The 19,968-nt window shown below is 39.9% G+C and overlaps 1 long non-coding RNA gene across 1 annotated transcript in view; it reads right to left on the bottom strand.

The window, feature by feature from the left end:
- Positions 1-19,968, bottom strand: part of LOC109270665 (uncharacterized) — a 39,175-nt gene that overhangs the window by 18,246 nt on the left and 961 nt on the right. The window contains exon 2 of the long non-coding RNA XR_002081626.2: positions 16,927-16,997. This is a non-coding gene — a long non-coding RNA (uncharacterized LOC109270665). The remainder of the gene's footprint in view (positions 1-16,926; positions 16,998-19,968) is intronic.

The raw sequence follows: 19,968 nt of genomic DNA, 5'->3' as shown, positions 1-19,968 counted from the left end.
TTTCTTTCTTTCTTTCTTTCTTTCTTTCTTTCTTTCTTTCTTTCTTTTTCTTTCTTTCTTTCTTTCTTTCTTTCTTTCTTTCTTTCTTTCTTTCTTCCTCCCTCCCTCCCTCCCTTTCTCCCCTCCTCCCCTCCTTCCCTCCTTCCTTCCTTCCTTCCTTCCTTCCTTCCTTCCTTCCTTCCTTCCTTCCTTTTTATTTTTTGAGAGAGAGAATGAGAGAGGGAAGCGGGGCTCATCCAAAGCGGGGCTTGAGCTCACCCAAACAAAGGGTTCTTTAATGTGATCCTCAGCCAGATGACCTCAGGTCTAGGATAGCTGGCACTTTTCACCTCTTCTTGGTCACTTGTCCACATAACAGAGGTTGTTTCTCCCAGTCTTTGCAGCACCCCCTAGTCTAGTTATGCATCAGAATCTACTGTTAGACATTCATTTTGCTATGCCCCACCTGAGATCTGCTGGAATTGGAATCTGTCACAGTGGAGGCTGGGCTTCTGTATGTTGATCAAGCAACCCTGATGATTCTTTCATGGCCAGCCTGGCAAGACCACACCCTGCATGGGGCAGCAGCACTGTTTGCCTTCCTGCTCCAAGACAGATGTCTTTTCAGCATATGCCAAGTATCCATGTTGCATACTTTTGACATTGTACTGTCCTCAAGTTGGAAGGAATAGGAAAAAGGTCTGTATCTGTCTGGAACTCCAGGGAATCTCAGAGTCCTAACTTGTTTAGTATTTCACCTTGGCCAAATCTGAAAGATACCATCATTTCATCTTTCCTTTTTTCCCACTCCCCCTTTGGACATGGTCCTCACTCCATAAAGTGTGCCCGATGTCAGATGGGAATTCTCACACTTGATTCTGCCGAGGAGCTCTCGGGCTGTGGTAGCACTGGTGACATGGGAGTAGCTACCCTTGCCAGCTGGGTCTGGCAAAGTTCAATGACATGTGGCTCTAATGGAGTGAATTTATTCTAACATCCAAACCTAACCCACTCTAGACACTCCTTAAGAGCCTAGGATCTTCCAAGCAAATGCTACTTGCCTCTACAAACCTTCCAAAACTGTGAAAGAGTGAAATTTCTCTAGCATTGGAAATAAGTCCAGAGCAGTAGGTTATGGTGCAAACAGAGTGAAGATCATTGGCGGGGAGCAGGGGAAGACAGCAATAGACTCAACCACCTCTGGTTTCCCCTTTGAAATTCCAGCCTCCACCTGAATTGTCTTAAAGTTAGCAACTTCCTTAGGAACCACTTCTGTGGGATCCTGGAGTACAGAGCTGATTGCTTTTCCTTCTCCTAAGGAATCGTTATGTTCTCATGAGTGCATGGGCTCCAGAACCATGCTGCCTGGGTAACCCTACCAGCTGGGTGACCATTAACATCTCCATGCCTCAGTTCCCTCAACTGTAGGGTAGGTGTAATAAGGGTGGCAGTGACTTCTGGCAACCCTTGGGAGGGCTGATGAGTTAATATATGAAACACGCTTAGCAAGCATCTGTCACATAAGCAAGCACTCACTAAGGGGTAGTTGTGAATATCTTGATAACGACACTGGTTTTAGCCTTCTCAAGGACTATCTTCCATCATTTCTGGTAACATCCTTATTAAGGTGATGCTCAACAGCAGATCCAGAGCCCTTTATGGCGTTTCTGATCATAATGATACAATTAGATTTATAACTCTCTGATAGTCTAGTTTATATATATCAGTTGTTTTCAACCCAAGGCAATTTTGTTTCCCAGGGGACATTGGGTGATTTCTAGAGACATTTTTGGTTGTCAGAACCGGTGGGGTGGGGTGTTACTGGCATCTAGTGGGGAGTGGCCAGGATGCTACTAAACATCCTATCGTGTACAGGAGAGCCCCCACTCCCACCCTCAACAAAAAATTCTCTGGTCCAAAATGTCAGTAGTACAGGTGTTGAGAAACCTTATTCTACATTCATCAGATGGTGAATATAAGCAGTATGAAGAGCCAATGACTCAAACAGATTTCTCTTCTATCCTCACTCGGTCACAGTCTTGATCAAATAGTACACCCCTAGGCCAAGCGTCCTGACTGGGCAGATGTCACAACCAGGGCTCTTCTGGCACTCACTCAAATCATCTTAAAGGGAGTAAGTAGTGCAAGAGACATTATAAAAATACAGAGCAGCATCACAGGGGTCTGACGAGGGGAAGGGAGCACAGGCAGGCTTCCTGAGACCAGTCATGCACTGACCAGTCTATGCCTTAACTGGTCTTTACTTCTATCCACTCTAATTCAGTCAGCTGTGGCTAGAAGAGAAGACTTCAAAGAGGCAAAACATAGTCCTTTAGGTTCTCGAGGAGGATGGGCAGGACAAAGGAAGCAAGAAGCAGACACTGCACTTTGACAAACAAGCTGTCTAAAATGTCTGGGAACAGAAGAATCACTCATGAATGTCAAAAAGTTCCACAGGCACTATGGTAGCTAAACCATGGTCCCCCAACCTTTTCCCCATTATCACCTCCCACTGTTGGCAAGCCTATGGCAGACATTTTTGTTCCAATCGTCCTCTACCATGAATGTCAATACCACAAATTTACTGCATATTTTTATGTAGTTTTTATGGCCCTCCAAATGGTCACAAATCACTGTAATACCTACATATTTTGCCCCCCACAAACCACTTTTTAACCCATTGGTGGCAATGGCAGCTCCACTGAGAATGCATGATCTAGACCACTGTTCCTGACACTTAGCTCCATTCCCAGCTACTATTTTCCTCACCATGTCTTCTCATTTGTCATCCCCCCAAACCATGTTCCTTGCTCTCACCAGTAAGACTTATACCTTGCTCAACCATAATTAAATGTGATTATACAAAATAACACATATGAGAGCAACTTATAAACTATCAGGACATATAAAAATGTTGTCTAGTAGTAGTAGTATACTAATAATACAAGTAACTCATTGCCCCCCTCCCACCAGGACTCATTCTAACCGTGTGGGTTGGCCTTGGCCCTGTTTGCCTTGTCACATTTCAAGGTGGTTTCTTATGGTCCTGGTAGAATAATAAGGAAGCTAGTTTATTGTTTGTTTTTAAGTTTATGACAAGAATTGAGAACATGTGGAACACAGGCATATAGTTGCTATTTGTAAAGAATGAGGTATGTAAGGAAGTAAGCTATTATTCCACCCAAATCAAACAGGCTTAAATGGCTAACGACAGACAGTGTAAACAAACACATTGGATGAAAGGAATAAAGGCTCCTGTACTTTCAGGTAGGGTCAGGTGAACAGAGGGGACTCCTGATTACCTGATCCATCATAAACCAAACTACGAGACCTTAAGAGATACACACACACACAGAGCATTCTAGAAGCAAATAAGCTTGAAAAAGTTGGCAATATGAAATTTAACCAGATTTTTAAATGCAAGACCCTCAGAACTTCAAATATGTTCATGGGCGTATTAAGAATAAAAAAGAGTAGATAGTGATTCTCCCAAACTTCTTTGAACAAGGAAGTTTTTTTCCTCGATATACCTCTTAACATCTGTCAGGAGACTGTTTCAAGAAAGGCCAGTCTGAAAAATACTGAGTTGTCTTCAGCAATCCCAACCCTGGAGAGCCCCAACGTGCTGGGTTCTCTTTGCTTCCTCCCAACCCCCAGTGGGCAAGTGCTAAATAGAGGACATCACATGAGGGCAGTTAATTCACTGGGGTTTTATGTTTGCCCACATCAATTTATGATCACTTCAACACTCACCTGCAACCCTTTCCCCCTCAGTACAAGAACTTTCCCCCATCGTCTTCTGGCTTCATATCTTCCCCTTCTTCCCAGAGAAAAGAAAAGCCATCTGATAATGGACTTCTCATATCTTCACTACAAACATCTAAGGTTCCCATAACATTCGGTCTTCCTTCTTTAAAGTTTTTTGTTGTTGTTTTTTTTTTTTTTTTTGAGAGAGAGAGAGAGAGAGCGAGCATGAATGGGAGAGGGGCAGAGAAGAGAGAGGGAGAGAGACAATCCCAAGCAGGTTTTGCGCAGCCACTGCAGAGCCTGACATAGGGCTTGGACCCATGAAGCCACAGGAACATGACCTGAGTCGAAACCAAGAGTCGGATGCTTAACTGACTGAGCCACCCAGACGCCCCTTCTGTCTTCCTTCTTCTATTGTGTTACCAGATAGAGGTTGTTCTGTCTCCTGTTGAGTCAGCCTCCTAGTGGCCAGCCTCCCCACTATCAGAGCTTTGGATTCTATCCCCTTACCTTTTCAAGAACTGTATACTTTTAGTATTCACTCTCTCTAAACTTCTCTTTGATTGAATCCTTCTCTTTGGCTTTTACTTACTCAGTATACTCCCATCTTGAAAAAACTCTCCCTTGTTCCCATATCATTATCCAACTACAGATCTTCCACTTAAAATGGGGTTAAATCCACCCCAGGTCAAAAATACTGGAAGTCAAAAATGCATTTAATACCCTTAATGAACTGAACACCATAGCTTGGCCCAGCCTATCTTAAATAATCTCAGAACACTTACATTAACCTACAGCTGGGCAAAATTATCTCCCACAAAACCTATATTGTAATAAAGTGCTAAATATCTCATGTAATTCATTGAATATTGTATTGAAAGCAAGAAACACAGTGATTGTATGGGTAGAGATGGTTGTAAGTGTATCAGTTTTTTACCCTTGTGATGGTGTGGCTGACCAGGAGCTGTGGCTCACTGCCCCTATCCAGCATCATGACAGAACTGGACCACATATTATTAGCCTGGGATAAGATAAAAATTCAAACTGATGTTTGGTTTCCACTAAATGCATACTGTTTTAGCACCATTATAAAGTCAAAAAATCCTTAGTCACACCATTGGAAGTCAGGTATTAGCCTCTCCCTCCTCACTGCACAGCCAAACTGCTCTACAGAATGGTCTATATTCATTGGCTTTGTTTTTCTCACCTTCTACTTCCTCCTCCACCCACTTCAATCTGGGATTTGCCCCCTTCTCTAAACTGCTCTAGTTAACAATAAAATTTAAGTTCTGTGTTACTCTTTTATTCAATGGACATTTCCAATTCTCATTTCAGCAACAAATTTGATGGAGAACTTCCTCGTTCTTGAGACACTGTATCCTAGTTTCCCTCCTCTTTCCCTGGCCACTTCTCAATTTTTTGTAGAATTATTCTCTTCTACCTAACTATTCAATGTTGGAGTTACTTAAGGCACAGCATAGCTCCTCTTCTTTTCCCACTCTATGCTTTCTCTCTAGACTATCTCATCCATGCCCATTGGTTCTTAAAAACCACCTACATATAGATGATCCACAAATATGTATATTTGATGTATATTTTCTCTGAGCTCCAAATTTGTAAATCCAGTCACCTATCCAGGTCCCTTAAACATCTCAAAAGATACCTCAGACTGAAACATGTCTAAACATCGCTTTCACGATTTTCCCCTCCTCAACCCTAGACCACACCAAAGATCTTCATCCCTCCAGGGTCTTTTCCCCACCTTTTCAGCCTGTTGACAAATCAAAAACTGTAGTTTGCCTTGACTTCTTCCACCAATCAATCCCCACTTTTCAGCCTGTTGCCAAATCATAAAACTGGACTTTGCTCTTGGCTCTTCCACTAATCGATCCCCAACAACTGTTGATTCTACCCCATCAACATTTCTTAAGTTCTTTAATTTCTCTTTCCTTATTCCTCCAATCATCCCCTGTTTTGTTCATGCCACCACTGTCTCCTTCCTGAACCAGTGACTGGTCTTCCTGCCTCCAAGCTTCCCACTTCCAATACAATCCAGGGGTGCCTGGGTGGCTCGGTCGGTTGGGCATCCGACTTTGGCTCAGATCACGATCTCACAGTTGATGGGTTCAAGCCCCGTGTCAGGGTCTGTGCTGACAGCTCAGAGCCTGGAACCTGCTTTGGATTGTGTGTCTCCCTCTCTCTCTCTGCCCCTCATCTGCTCACGCTTTGTCTCTGTCTCTAAAAGTTAAATAAAAATGTTTTAAAAAATTAAAAAAAATACAATCTACACTGTATTGAAAATTCAGAAAGTCCAAATTTTTAATATAGTTTGGATAGCCTTTTGTGATCTGGTTCTTGCATTCCTCTCTTGCCATTCCCTCTTGACTGTGCTTTCCTGCCATCTCCAATTTGTAGTTCTACCAGTGTGCCACATATATGTCTAGATCTTAGATTATGCTATTTCTCCCACCTAGAGTGTGCTATTCTCTCCCACCTCCAGCTTCTCTGGCTCATTTTTTTTTTTAAATTCCTTCTCAACTAAAACGTTTCCTCTGGGAGTTTTTCCCAGCTTGACCCTTAGGCCTCTGTTGAGTGCCACTTGTACAAGCTTTCTACTAACAGAATTTATTACAATATAATAAAACCATCCAATTTATGTGTTCTTGGAGCTCTCTGAAGGTGGAAACTATCTTGTTTATTGTGTTATAATCAATGTGTCACACAGTTCCTGGCCCATGGTAGGCTCCCATTAAATGTTTAATAAGTGAGCTTATCTGTATTATATGTAAAGGACTCATTTTCTATGTAATACTTAGAAAAAAAAGCTGGTCACAGAACCTTCTATTCTGAGATATATAGTGACATGTTTAGAGATTCAGATAAGAAAGCACCAACATTTAAAAGTTTCCTGTTTGAAAGAAATAAGGGAAGTTGAATCTCAAGGCCAACAGCTCAGAAGTGCTGGGTCAAGTGGAGTGGCAGATAGGACGTGGGGGATAAAGCAGATATTCAGAAATTAAATTGACTTCTCTGGGGCTACTGGGTGGCTCAGTCGGTTATGCCTCCAACTTTGGCTCAGGTCATGATCTCAAGGTTCATGAGTTCAAGCCCCATGTCAGGCTCTGTGCTGACAGCTCAGAGCCCGGAGCCTGCTTCAGATTCTGCATCTCCCTCTCTCTATGCCCCAACCCTGCTTGCACTCTGTGTCTCTCTGTCTCTCAAAAAATAAATAAATGTCAAAAAAATTTTTAAAAAGGAGAAAGAAATTAAATTGACTTCTAATATTACTGTAGCAAGAGGAGCTTCAAATTATGCTGGTTTCTAAAGAGTTGCATGTGTTCACAGGGTGTAGCATATTATCTAATCAAGTGCCACCTGGAAGCATTTGGCAAAATCTTGCTTACTGATTGCTTTCCAACTGGCTTTCAGCCAAATATCCAAGCAGAAATTTTTTTATTTTTTTAATTTTTTTTTAACATTTATTCATTTTTGAGAGACAGAGAGAGATAGAGCACAAGCAGGGAAGGGGCAGAAAGAGAGGGAGACACAGAATCCAAAGCAGGCTCCAGGCTCTGAGCTGTCTGCACAGAGCCCGACGCAGGGCTTGAACTCATGAACTGCGAGATAATGACCTGAGCTGAAGTCAGATGCTCAACCGACTGAGCCACCCAGGCTCCCCCAAGCAGAAAATTTTATAAACCTTTAGCTAGGTGGAATAATTATAAAAGAAGACTAACATTACTAAAATCAAAAATGAAAGTGGAGATATTACTACTGACTTTATAAAAATAAAAAAGATTATAAAGGAGTGCTATGAACAACCATATGCCAACAAATTAGATAACAGACAAAATGAACAAAGTCCTAGAAAGACACAAACTACCAAAACTAACTCAAAAAGAAATAAAAACTCTGAAAGACCTATAACAAGTAAAGAGATTGAATCAGTAATTTGAAACTTCCCACAAAGAAAATCCCAAACCCAAATGGCTTTACTGATAGATTCCAACAAACATTTAAAGAATTAATTTGAATCCTCTTGAACTCTTCCAAAATAAAGGAGGAAATACCTGCCAACTTGTTGTATAAGGCCACTATTATTCTGAGACGAAACCCAGAAAAACATGTTACAAAAACCCCTACTTACCAATATCTCTTATAAATATAGATGCAAATCCTCAATAAATACTAGTATCAACTGAACCTCCACAACATGTAAGAAGGATTATACACCATGATTAAGTGGGAATTATCCCACGAATATAAGCTTCACTTTAAGAGTCTCATGCTCTACCAACTGAGCTAGCTGGGCAGTTTAAGCTTGACTTTACATCAGAAAATCAGGCAATGGGGGCACCCAAATGGCTCAGTCAGATGAGTGTCCAACTTCAGCTCAGGTCATGATCTCATGATTCATGGGTTAGAGCCCTGCATCAGGCTCTATGCTGACATGACAGCTCAGAGCCTGGAGCCTATTTTGGATTCTGTGTCTCCCTCTCTCTCTGCTCCTCCCCCACTCACTCTCTGTCTCCCTCTCTCTCTCAAAAATAAAAATAAACATTAAAAAAAGTTTAAAAAAGAAAATCAAGTAATGTAATACACCATATAAATAGAATAGAAACAAAAATCATTTGATTATCTCAATAGATGCAAGAAAAAAAGCACTTGACAAAATCCAAAAGCATTTAATGATTAAAAATACTCAATAAACTAAGAGTAGAAGGGAGCTTCCTCAAACTGAAAAAAAGGGCATCTATCAAAAACTCACAGATGGGGCACCTGGGTGGCTCAGTCAGTTAAGCATCTGACTTCAGCTCAGGTCATGATCTCACAGCTAGTGAGTTCGAGCCCCGCATCAGGCTTTGTGCTGACAGCTCAGAGTCTGGAACTTGCTTCTGATTCTTTGCTTCCCTCTCTCTCTCTGCCCCTCTCCTGTTCCCTCTCTGTCTCTGTCCCTCAAAAATAAATAAACATTAAGAAAAAGACCTCACAGATAACATCATACTTAATGGTAAAAGAACAAATCAGGAACTAGACAAAAATGTCCTTCTCACCTTTTTTATCCATAACGTATTGGAGGTGCTATGAAGGGCAACTGGACAAGACATAAAAGCCATCCAGATTGAAAAGAAAGAAGTAAAATTATCTCTATTTTCAGATGGCATGATCTTACATATAGAAAATTCTGGGGTGTCTGGGTGGCTCAGTTGATTGGGCATCCAACTCTTGATTTCATCTCAGGTCATGATCTCAGAGTCTTGGGATTGAGCACACCACTAAGTGTGAAGCCTGCTTAAGATTCTCTCTCTCTGTCTGCCCCTCTCCCCTACTTGCTCTCTCTCTAAATAAAATAAAATAAAATAAAATAAAATAAAATAAAATAAAATAAAATAAAATAAAATAACTAAGAAAAAGAAAATCTTAAGGAATCCATTAAAAAATATTAGGAGTAATAAAGGAGTTTAGCAAGGTTGCAAGATACAAGATCAATAAACAAACACCAATTCTATTTCTATAAACTATACACAAAACATATTATATATACACCAATTCTATTTAGTCTGTTTATTCTATCTTTACACCAATTCTATTTCTATATACTAGCAAACAATCCAAAATCTCATCTGGCTTCTTTGCAGAAATTGACAAGCTGATCCTAAAATATTGTGGGGGAAAAAGTCCCAATTTCAAAACTTACTACAAAGCAATAGTAATTAAGACAATATGGTCCTAGTATAAAGACAAATAGATCAATGAAATAGCCAAAAAATGAACCTTTGCATATATTGTCAAATAATCTTTGACAAGTATGCCAAGACCACTCAATGGGGAAAGAATAGTCTTTTCAACAAATGGTGCTAGGACAATTAGATATCCATATGTAAAAGAAATAAGTTGGACTCCTACCTCACACCATATACAAAAATTAACTCAGATGAATCATAGGCCTGTATGTAAGAGTTACGACTATAAAACTTAGAAGAAAACACAAAAGTAAATCTTCATGATCTTTAGTTGGGCAATGGTCTCTTAGATATGACATCAAAAGCACCAGAAACTAAAGAAAAAGAGATGAGTTGGACTTAACCAAAATTAAAAACTTCTATACTCAGGGTATCTGGGTGGCTCAGTTGGCTGAGTGTCCGACTACAGCTCAGATCATGATCTCACGGTTCATGGGTCTGAGCCCCACATCAGGTTCTATGCTGACAGCTCAGAGCCTGAAGCCTGTTTCAGATTCTGTGTCTCCCTCTATCTCTGCCCCTCCCTTGCTCATGCTCTGTCTCTCTGTCTCAAAAATAAACATTTAAAACAACTTTTTAAAGAACTTCTATGCTCAAAGGACACCATCAAGAAAATGAAAAGATAACCCACAGAATGGGACAAAACATTTGCAAATTATATATCTGAAAAGGAAATTGTATCCAGAATACACACTTCAACAATAAAAAGAAGAAGAATCCAATTTTAAAATGGGCAAAGGAGGAAAATAGACATTTCTCCAAAGAAGATATACAAATAGCCAATACGCACACGAAAAGATGTTTAAAATCATTAGTCACTAGGGAATTGCAAATCAAAACCACAATGAGATACCCACTATGATGGCTAAAGTCAAAAAGACATATAATAAATGTTTTGCAGTTCCTCAAAAAGTTAAACAGAGTCACCATGTGACCTAGCAACTCCATTCATAGGTATATGCTCAAGGAAAATGAAAACACATACCCACATAAAAACTTGTACATGAATGTTTATAGCAACATCATTGATAATATCCAAAAAGTGGAAACAACCCAGTGGATCCAAAAAGTGGATGAACCCAGATGTTCATCTGGGTTCACTAACCAATGAATGGATACATCTGGATACATCAACCAATGAATGGTAGTATATATATATATATATATATAGAGAGAGAGAGAGAGAGAGAGAGAGAGAGAGAGAGTGTATACATACATATATAGTGTAATGTTCTGCCATAAAAAAGAATGAAGTATGGATACAATACTAAAGCATGGATGAGCCTTGAAAACATCATGCTAAAGACATCATGAAAAAAACAAAACACTAAAGACCATACATTGTATGATTCCATTTACATGAAATGTCCAGAACAGGCAAATTAATGCAGACAGAAAATAGATTAGGACTAGGATAGCCTAGGACTGGGGGTGAGAATGGGGTATGAAGGTAGAAAGTGAATATTAATGGGTATGGGATTTCTTTTGGGCGTGATAAAAAATGTTTGAAAATTGATGGTGGTAATGGTCACACAATTCTGTGAATATACTAAAAACCACGGAATTGTATACTTTAAATGGATGAATTGTATATGAATTACATCTCAATAAAGCCATTCAAACAAACAAGAGAAACCTCCAGGGGTTTCCCAGTCCACACAGTTCCTCTCCATTCATTCACTCCTACACATGCTCTTTCTATCAATTTTCTGGCCTTTGCACTTGTGGTTTCTACTTGGAACATTTTACCCCAAATTATCTGAAGCTGATCTTCTTCTCATTACTTAGTCTCAACATTATTTAGAATCCTCCTTAGACACATTTTCCCACAAGTCTCTCCCCCTTCAATTATTTCTTCTCTATTCTGTCAAGAGTTAAAAAAATAGTTAAAAATATTTAACTATAAAAAGAGTTAAAAAATAGTTAAAGTGACTCAGATATTTAGCCAATGTGTGTCACGTAGCCCCTCAAAATGATGTTAACTCCCTGAGCTGAAGCAGGATTGGAATTCTTATATATAAGGCACAGAGAAGGGGCATATGGTTATGATACTGCCCCAGGTGCCATTTTTCTTTATCAGTAACGACTGCCATTTGCAGCTGGAATGAGTGGGTTATGTTGGGGTTTTCATGCCTCTTTCTCATGATTGTTGGTGCAATCTTACTTCGGTACCTTTTGAAACAGTTCTTTTGAGAGCTATCTTTGTAAGCCCTGTGAGTCACCTCCTGTTAGTTAAGCTTCAGGGGAAGGGGAGGTAGAAAGGGGGAAAAAGAGGAAAGCAGAGGAGAGAGAGAAGAAAAGAAGGAAAGGAGGTAAAGATTAAACAAAGAAAACTGGGGTCTTTTTTCATTCTTTCACAATTCTTTATAACACTTCTCAGTACCTACAGGTGTCTTAGTTATTTGCATGTTTATTTTCTGTCTTCCTTCTTTGGGTAGGATGTTTCTGCCTTGTTTGTCTGCATAGCAGATGCTCAATAAATACCTTATGGCTGACTGGCCAAATTCCACAACAACATGCTAAATCCAGGACGAAAGCATGAACAAACTGTTCTGACGCTCTCTAACCACTCCTCTCATTTCTCCTCTCATTTCTAACTTCTAAGGCAGCTATGGGCCGAGTCTCCATCACCTGGGTGCTTTTCAAAGTTACAAATTCTTGGCTGCACTTCCACAGACTGGTTCATCTGTGCTTTTAACTGCATATCTCTTGCCTAGAGAGACAAATATATGTACAAAAGGTGAGATCAAAATTTGTCTAACAGTCTGTCCAGTGCTTCCACTTGGGGACCTGTGTGTTGAGAAAAAGAAGAGAGGCTCAAAAAAATAAAACTGGGCGGTTCAGTCAGTTGAGTGCCTGACTCTTGGTTTTGGCTCACGTCATGATCTTGTGGGTTCGTGGGTTTGAGCCCTGCACTGGGCTCTGTGCTGGCAGTGTGAAGTCTGCTTGGGATTCTCTCTCTCTCTCCCTCTCTCTCTGCCCCTCCTCCACTCACAGTCTCTGTATCTGTCAAATAAATAAACTTAAAAAATAAAAGATGTAATTCCAAAGCTTTGAATATGGTTTGGTTCTTAAATGACATTAACAGATTATTTTTAATTTTGTTAAATGTTATAATGGTACCATGGTTGTGTTGTATGTATGTGTAAATATATGTATGTATAAGTATACATACATATATACATAATCTCTATTAATGATGTAGCATGCTAAAGTACCTATGGATGAATTTATATATCTCGGATTTGCTTTAAAATGCACCAGCAAAGAAAAGGAGGAAACGAATTGGCAAATTGGTGGTAATTTTGGGAACAGGGTGATGAATACATTAAGATCCATTATACTACTCTCTCCACTTTTCTGTATGTTTGAAAGTTTCATAATAAAATATTCTTTAAACAATAGTCTCAAATTAGTGATAACTACCAGTCCCACCAAGAGGCGCTTGTGGTAGGAAAGTATAGTCGCAAATGTTGCCTATTTGCCCCAAAGTGAAAGCTGAAGAGGAATGGGTAAGAAGTAAGGTTTATGGGCCAGACCCTTTGGGTACATTTCTTCATGGAATCCCCCCTTCACAACTCTGTTAGGTTAATGCTACCTTAACTGTGTAATTGAATTCAGCATCACTAATCATGGGACAAGCTGGTATTGCATGCCTCCTGGTGGAGTGTATTAGGAAGTACCCATCATCGCTGACATGGTCCTCTTGCCAAAAAAAAAAATGTTTAACCAGAATCTAATCATGAGGCAGCAATCAAGCACTGAACATGGATATTCTGCCAGACAATGGGCCTGGACTCTTCAAAACTGTCAACATCATAAAAGGCAAACTTTTAAAAAATTTTGAAGTTTATTTATTTTTTTTAGTAATCTCTACACTCAACGTGAGGCTCAAAACTTGGACCCCGAGATCAAGAGTCACATGCTCCTCTGACTGAGCCAGCCAAGCGTCCTAAAGACCAACATTTTTTTAAAGACAAGTGCACTGCTTTCAATTAAAGAAGACTAAAGAGATAGGACATCAAAATGAAATGGGTGAACTTTGATTGGATCCTACATTCAAAAAAGAAATGCTGAAAAAACCCACGATGGGGAATATTAGATACTTTCAAAATGGAAAAAAAAGACATTTTCAAAATGGACAATGTATTAGATAATATTCTTGAAAAAAATATTAATGTAGTGAGTGTGACCAAAAAAACCAGACCAAAACCAAAACAAACAAACAAACAAACAAACAAAAACAAAAACAACAAAAAACCAACCAACCTTATGAAGTAAGGGGTAACCCTCTTTTAGAGACTGGGAACTAAGGTTCAGGGAAACAAAGGGACTTGCCCAAGAATCCACAGCTGGCAAATGGCAGAGACCAGACAGGCCCAGATCACCCTGCCTCCAGAGCATAAGCTCTTGGCTGGTGGGTGCTTCTTCCTCTGCAGCATCCCCCAAAGATTAAGAGACAGGACTGTGATCTACAGTAACTCCAAGGGGATGGTCATACCTAAAGGTAGTAAAGAGGCACCATTCACTCTTGTCACAGCACCAGCAGTAACTCATTCATTCAGAATTTAATTGCTGTCTGACAATGATAAGCAAAAACAGGTAGTCCCTAGACTCAGGTTGCTTACAGCCTAATGAAGGAGACGAAGGTTAATCAAATGTTGAAACCACTCAAGGGAATATATAATAACAAAAGGAGGTAAGAACAATGAGGAAAAGAAAGCTGACCAAAGCTGAGGGTCAACAGAAGACTTCTATGAGTTGTACTTTGAAAAATGAATAGAGGTTAATGATACAGACAGAGGGAAGAGTGTGAACAAAAGGCCTATGGCAAGAGGGAGAAGGACTTTGCAGCAGGAAAGCCCCCAAAGCTAGCAGGTGCCTAGTGTAAGGTGAAAATGGAGGAAAGCAGACAGAGTCAGACAATGCAGGACGCTGAAGGCTATGCAAGCCCCCCCCCCCCCGGCCTTTTTTGGTCACATTCACTACATTTAGTATTTTTTCAAATTATTGTCCATTGTCCATTTTGAAAGATTCTTTTTTATTAAAAGTTTCTAATTTTGTTGAATTTTGAAAGCAATGGAAAGTTACTATTTAGGCAGGTGACAAAGTCTGACTTCAAATTTAAAAACAAACAAACAAAAGAAACACTTTAATTGCAATGTTGAGAGGACGGCTGGGCAGAATAGACGTCGTTAAGAGACTGTAGTAGCCAGTGATAATTTGGATTAGAGTGAGCAGTCTATAGGGATGGAAGTGGTCAGATCTAAGGGGTATTGGGAGTAAATGGGCAAATGCAAGTGAAGGAGGTGTTGAAGATGACTCTTCAGTTTCTAGCTTGGGCAGCTGGAGATGCCTTTTCCTGAGAGATGGAACAGTGAACAAAGGCCAGATTTGGAAGATATGAGTGATATGAAGAATTGGTGGTACTTTTTACACCTCCAAGTGGATGGTAGGAGGCAGTTGGATGTGCAAGTCAGAAGTTCAGAAGTCTAGACTAGGGATGTACATCAGGGAATCAATCATCAACTTATGGTTACTGAAATATGGACAAGATGGCCTCAGAAAGGGAGGAGTTAGCAGATGAGAACCCCTGGGATTGGATGGTTCCTTTTTTTTTTTTTTGATCTTTTTTTTTTTAATGTTTATTTATTTATTTATTTTAACGTTTATTTATTTTTGAGACAGAAAGAGACAGAGCATGAACGGGCAGGGTCAGAGAGAGGGAGACACAGAATCTGAAACAGGCTCCAGGCTCTGAGCTGTCAGCACAGAGCCCGACGCGGGGCTCGAACTCACGGACCGCGAGATCATGACCTGAGCTGAAGTCGGCTGCTTAACCGACTGAGCCACCCAGGCGCCCCTAATGTTTATTTATTTTTAAGACACAGAGAGAGAGACAGAGTGCGAGCAGCGGAGGGGCAGAGAGAGAGAGAGAGAGAGAGAGAGAGAGAGAGAGAGAGAGAGAGAGACAGAACCCAAAGCAGGCCCCAGGCTCTGAGCTGTCAGCACAGAGCACAATGTGGAGTTAGAACGCACAGACTATGATATCATGACCGGAGCTGAAGTTGGACGCTTAGCCGACTGAGCTACCCGGGCACCCCATCAAGCTCCTTTTAATAGATATCTCTGCCATCTTCAGTTCAAGGCTTCTAAGAAGACACTGGTCCAGTATTCATAAAAGGATTGCTGAAACAATGCTGAGTGCCTGTGAGACTGGAGACCATGTACCAATGGCACCAATTTACCTTTTTATGTATGTAGGTATTTATTTTTATTTTTATTTAATTTTTTTTTTAAATTTACATCCATGTTAGTTAGCATATACAAAGATAAGGAATCAGGAGTAGATTCCTTAATGCCCCTTACCCATTTAGCCCATCCCCCCTCCCACAACCCCCCCAGTAACCCTCTGTTTGTTCTCCATATTTAAGAGTCTCTTATGTTTTGTCTCTCCCTGTTTTTATATTATTTTGCTTCCCTTCCCTTATGTTCATCTGTTTTGTCTCTTAAAGTCCTCATATGAGTGAAGTCATATGATTTTTGTCTTTCTCTGACTGACTAATTTCACTTAGCATAATACCCTCCAGTTCCATCCACGTCGTTGCAAATGGCAACATTTCATTCTTTTTGATTGCCAAGTAATACTCCATTGTCTATATACACCACATCTTATCTATCCATTCATCCATCGATGGACATTTGGGCTCTTTCCATACTTTGGCTATTGTTGATAGTGCTGATATAAACATTGGGGTACATGTGTCCCTTCAAAACAGCATACCTGTACCCTTGGACAAATACCTAGTAGTGCAATTGCTGGGTCGGAGGGTAGTTCTATTTTTAGTTTTTTGAGGAACCTCCACATTGTCTTCCAGAGTGGCTGCACCAGCTTGCATTCCCACACTAGAAATTTCTTATTCTTCCCAGTGTGGAAGTGCAACTGATGTTTTGCCCTGTTTCTGTAATAAAATACCAGAATCAAGAAAAAACACTTTGTATCCTGAGATGAAACAATGATGAAGTCACCCCAATCTAGTTCCAGTTCCTAAGAAAATGTTTACTTTCATTTTTTTTAATGTTTATTTCTTTACTGAGAGAGAGAGAGAGAGAGAGAGAGAGAGAGAGAGAATCCCAAGCAGGCTCTGCACTGCCAGAGCAGAGCCAGACGCACGGCTCGATGTCACAAATGAAGAGATCATGCCCTGAACTGAGATCAAGAGTGAGACACTTAACCAACTAAGTCACCCAGGTGTCCCTCCACAACAACAAGAAAAATTTTAAAACTAAGTAATACCTAGTGTGGACTCCCTAATAAAAAATGGTGCTATACCTTTTAGAATGCTAATGTCTAAAATAATGTCACAATCTTTGTGGATATGGTTAACATGAGCAAAAGTTACTATTTCTCATCATGAACAGATAAATGAAGGTGGTAATTTCATGGGCTTCTTACCTTTCTTAAAATTCCTTTAAATGCCAAACAAATATTTGAATTGATCTTCCTGAAATCTGATTTCTTTGTACCTTTAAAAAAGGAAAACGGTGTATGGAAATACAATTCACATACTGTAAACTTCACCCATTTAAGTGTAAAATTTAATGGTTTTTACTGTATTCAAAGTTATGCAACCATTAACACAATCAATTTGAGAACATTTTTATCCCCTTACCCAAAAAACCCTGTACCTGTAAGTATGCACTCTCTACCTTCCACCCCCCCATATTATACCCTCACCCTCAACTCCAGGCAATACTAATTTATTTTGTCTCTATATGAGTTTGGCTATCCAGTACATTTGATATATATGGAATCACACAAAATATGGTCTTTTTCACTGGATTCTTTCACTTAGCACAGCATTTTCAAGGTTCATCCACAGTGTAGCATGCATCAGCACTTCATTCCTTTTTACTGCCAGGTAATAATCCATAGTATGGATAGATACATCACACTTTATTTGTCCATTCATCATCTGATGGATATTTGGGTTGTTGCCATCTTTTGGCTATTATGAATAATGCTGCTATGGACATTTTTTTTTTTTTTTTAATTTTGAGAGAGAGAGAGAGAGAGAGGGGGAGAGAGCATTCGAGCAGGAAGGGCAGAGAGGGAGAGAGAGAGAATGCCAAGCAGGCTCCACACTGTCAGCACAGAGACTGCTGCAGGGGTCCAACTCATGAACCATGAGATCATGACCTGAGCTGAAACCAAGAGTCAGATGCTCAACCTACTGAGCCACCCAGGTGTCCCCCATCTTAACCATTTCTAAGTGTAAGTGTACAGTTCACTAATGTTCACTTTATTCACATTGTTGTAAAACAAATGACCAGAACTTTTTCATTTCGCAAATATGAAACTCTATACCCACTAAACAATAAACCTTCTTCCCCCCCACACCCATGCCTGGTAACCACCATTCTACTTTCTGTTTCTATGAAAGTGACTACGTTAGATACCTCCTATACTTGGCATCATGATACATTTTTGTCATTTTGTTACTAGCTTATTCCACTTAACATAATATTCTCAAGGTTGATCCATGTTATAGCATTTCCTTTTTTGAGGCTGAATAGTATTCCACTGTATGTATACACCACATTTTGTTTAGCCATTCACCCATTGGTGAACATTTGGATTGCTTCCACCGCTCGACTCTTGTGAATAATGCTGCTATGAACATACAGTTGCAGACCCTGCTTTCAATTCTTTGGGATATATACCCAGAAGTAGTACTGCTGGATCATATGGTAGTTCCATTTTTAGTTTTTTGAGGAACTGCCATAATATTTTCCATGGTGGCTGTACCATCTTAAATTCTCACCAACAGTGAACAACAGTTCCAATTTCTTCAAACCTTTCAACACTTCTCTTTTGCTTTCTTTCTTCCCTTCCCTTCTCTTTCTTCCTTCCTTTTTTCCTCCTTCCTTCCTTTCTACCTTCCCTTCTCCCTTCCTTCTTTCCTTCCTTCCTTTCTCCCTTCCTTCCTTCCTTCCTTCCATAGTAATCATCCTAATGGGCATGAGGTGGTATCTCATTGTTGCTTTGTTTTGAATTTCTCTGATGATTGGTGAACATCTTTTCACCTTTCATCTCCTTGGTTAGGTTTATTCCCAAGTATTTTATTCTTTTTGATACTATTGTAAATGAAATTAGTTTCTTAATGTCCTTTTTAGATTGTTGTTAGTGTATAGAAACACAACTGATTTTTGTGTGTTGATTTTGTATGCAACTTTGCTGAATTCAGTTGTTGGTTCTAGTAGGTACAGGTATTTTTTGGGGGATTTTGATTTTTTCATATTTATTTTTTTGAAGTATAGTTGATATGTTTTAGTAGTTTTCTTATGGAATATTTAGGGTTTTCTACATATAAGATCATGTCATCTAATAATAGAGATAATTTTACTGCTTCCTTCCTAATTTAGATGCCTTTTATTTCTTTTTCTTGCCTATTTGCTTTGGCTAGGACTTCCAATATGATGTAAATAGAATTGGTGAGAGTAGGCATCCTTGGAAAAGCTTTCAGCCTTTTACCATTGAGTATGATGTTAGCTATGGGCTTTTCATAGATGGCCTTCATTACTTTGATATCATTTCCTTCTATTTCTAGCTTGAGTGTTTTTATCATGAAAGAGTGTAGAATCTTGTCAAATGCTTTGTCTGCATCAATAGAGACAATCGTGTTGTTTTGCCCTTTATTAAATTTTTCATTAATTTTTTTTTTTTTTTTTTTTGAGAGAGAGACAGAGCATGAATGGGGGAGGGACAGAGAAAGAGGGAGACACAGAATGTGAAGCAGGGTCCAGGCTCTGATCTGTCAACACAGAGCCCGACATGGGGCTCAAACTCACAAACTGTGAGATCATGACCTGAGCTGAAGTCAGATATTTAACTGACCGAGCCACCCAGGTGACCTATTTTTTTTTTTTTTTTTTTAGAGAGACAGTGCATGAGCCAGGAAGAGAGGCAGAGAGAATCTCAAGCAGGCTCCATGCCCAACATGGATCCTGACACAGGGCTCGATCCCACGACCCTGGGATCATGACGTGGGCCAAAATCAAGAGTCTGACACTCAAGTGACTGAGCCACTCAGGCACCCCTCATGATTTATTTTGTTTTGGTTGTGTATTACACTGATTGGTTTTCATATGTTGAACCATTCTTGAGTTCCAGGAATAAATCCTACTTGGTCATGGTGTATAATCCTTTTAATGTGCTGTTGAATTTGGACTGCTAAGTTCAGGCTCATCTTCTCTGTATTGTTCCAATTTTAGTATATATGCTGCGAAAGCAAAAACTCCTGTGGCTTTATTTTTCAAATGGGGCATGAAGTGGGGCGCCTGAGTGGCTCAGTCACTTGAGCGTCTGACTCTTGATGTAGCCTCAGGTTATGATCTCACAATTGTGAGACTGAGCCCTGCATTGGGCTCCTCACTGAGAGAGGAGTCTGCCTGAGATTCTCTCTCTCTCCTTCTGCCCCCCTCCTTTGCTCCCACT

This window comes from Panthera pardus, unplaced genomic scaffold (assembly GCF_024362965.1).
Source record: "Panthera pardus isolate Hobbes unplaced genomic scaffold, ASM2436296v1 HiC_scaffold_19, whole genome shotgun sequence".
NCBI classification, from domain to species: domain Eukaryota; kingdom Metazoa; phylum Chordata; class Mammalia; order Carnivora; family Felidae; genus Panthera; species Panthera pardus.
Note: the sequence above shows the minus strand (reverse complement) of the source record. Positions and strands in the feature narration are given on the sequence as shown.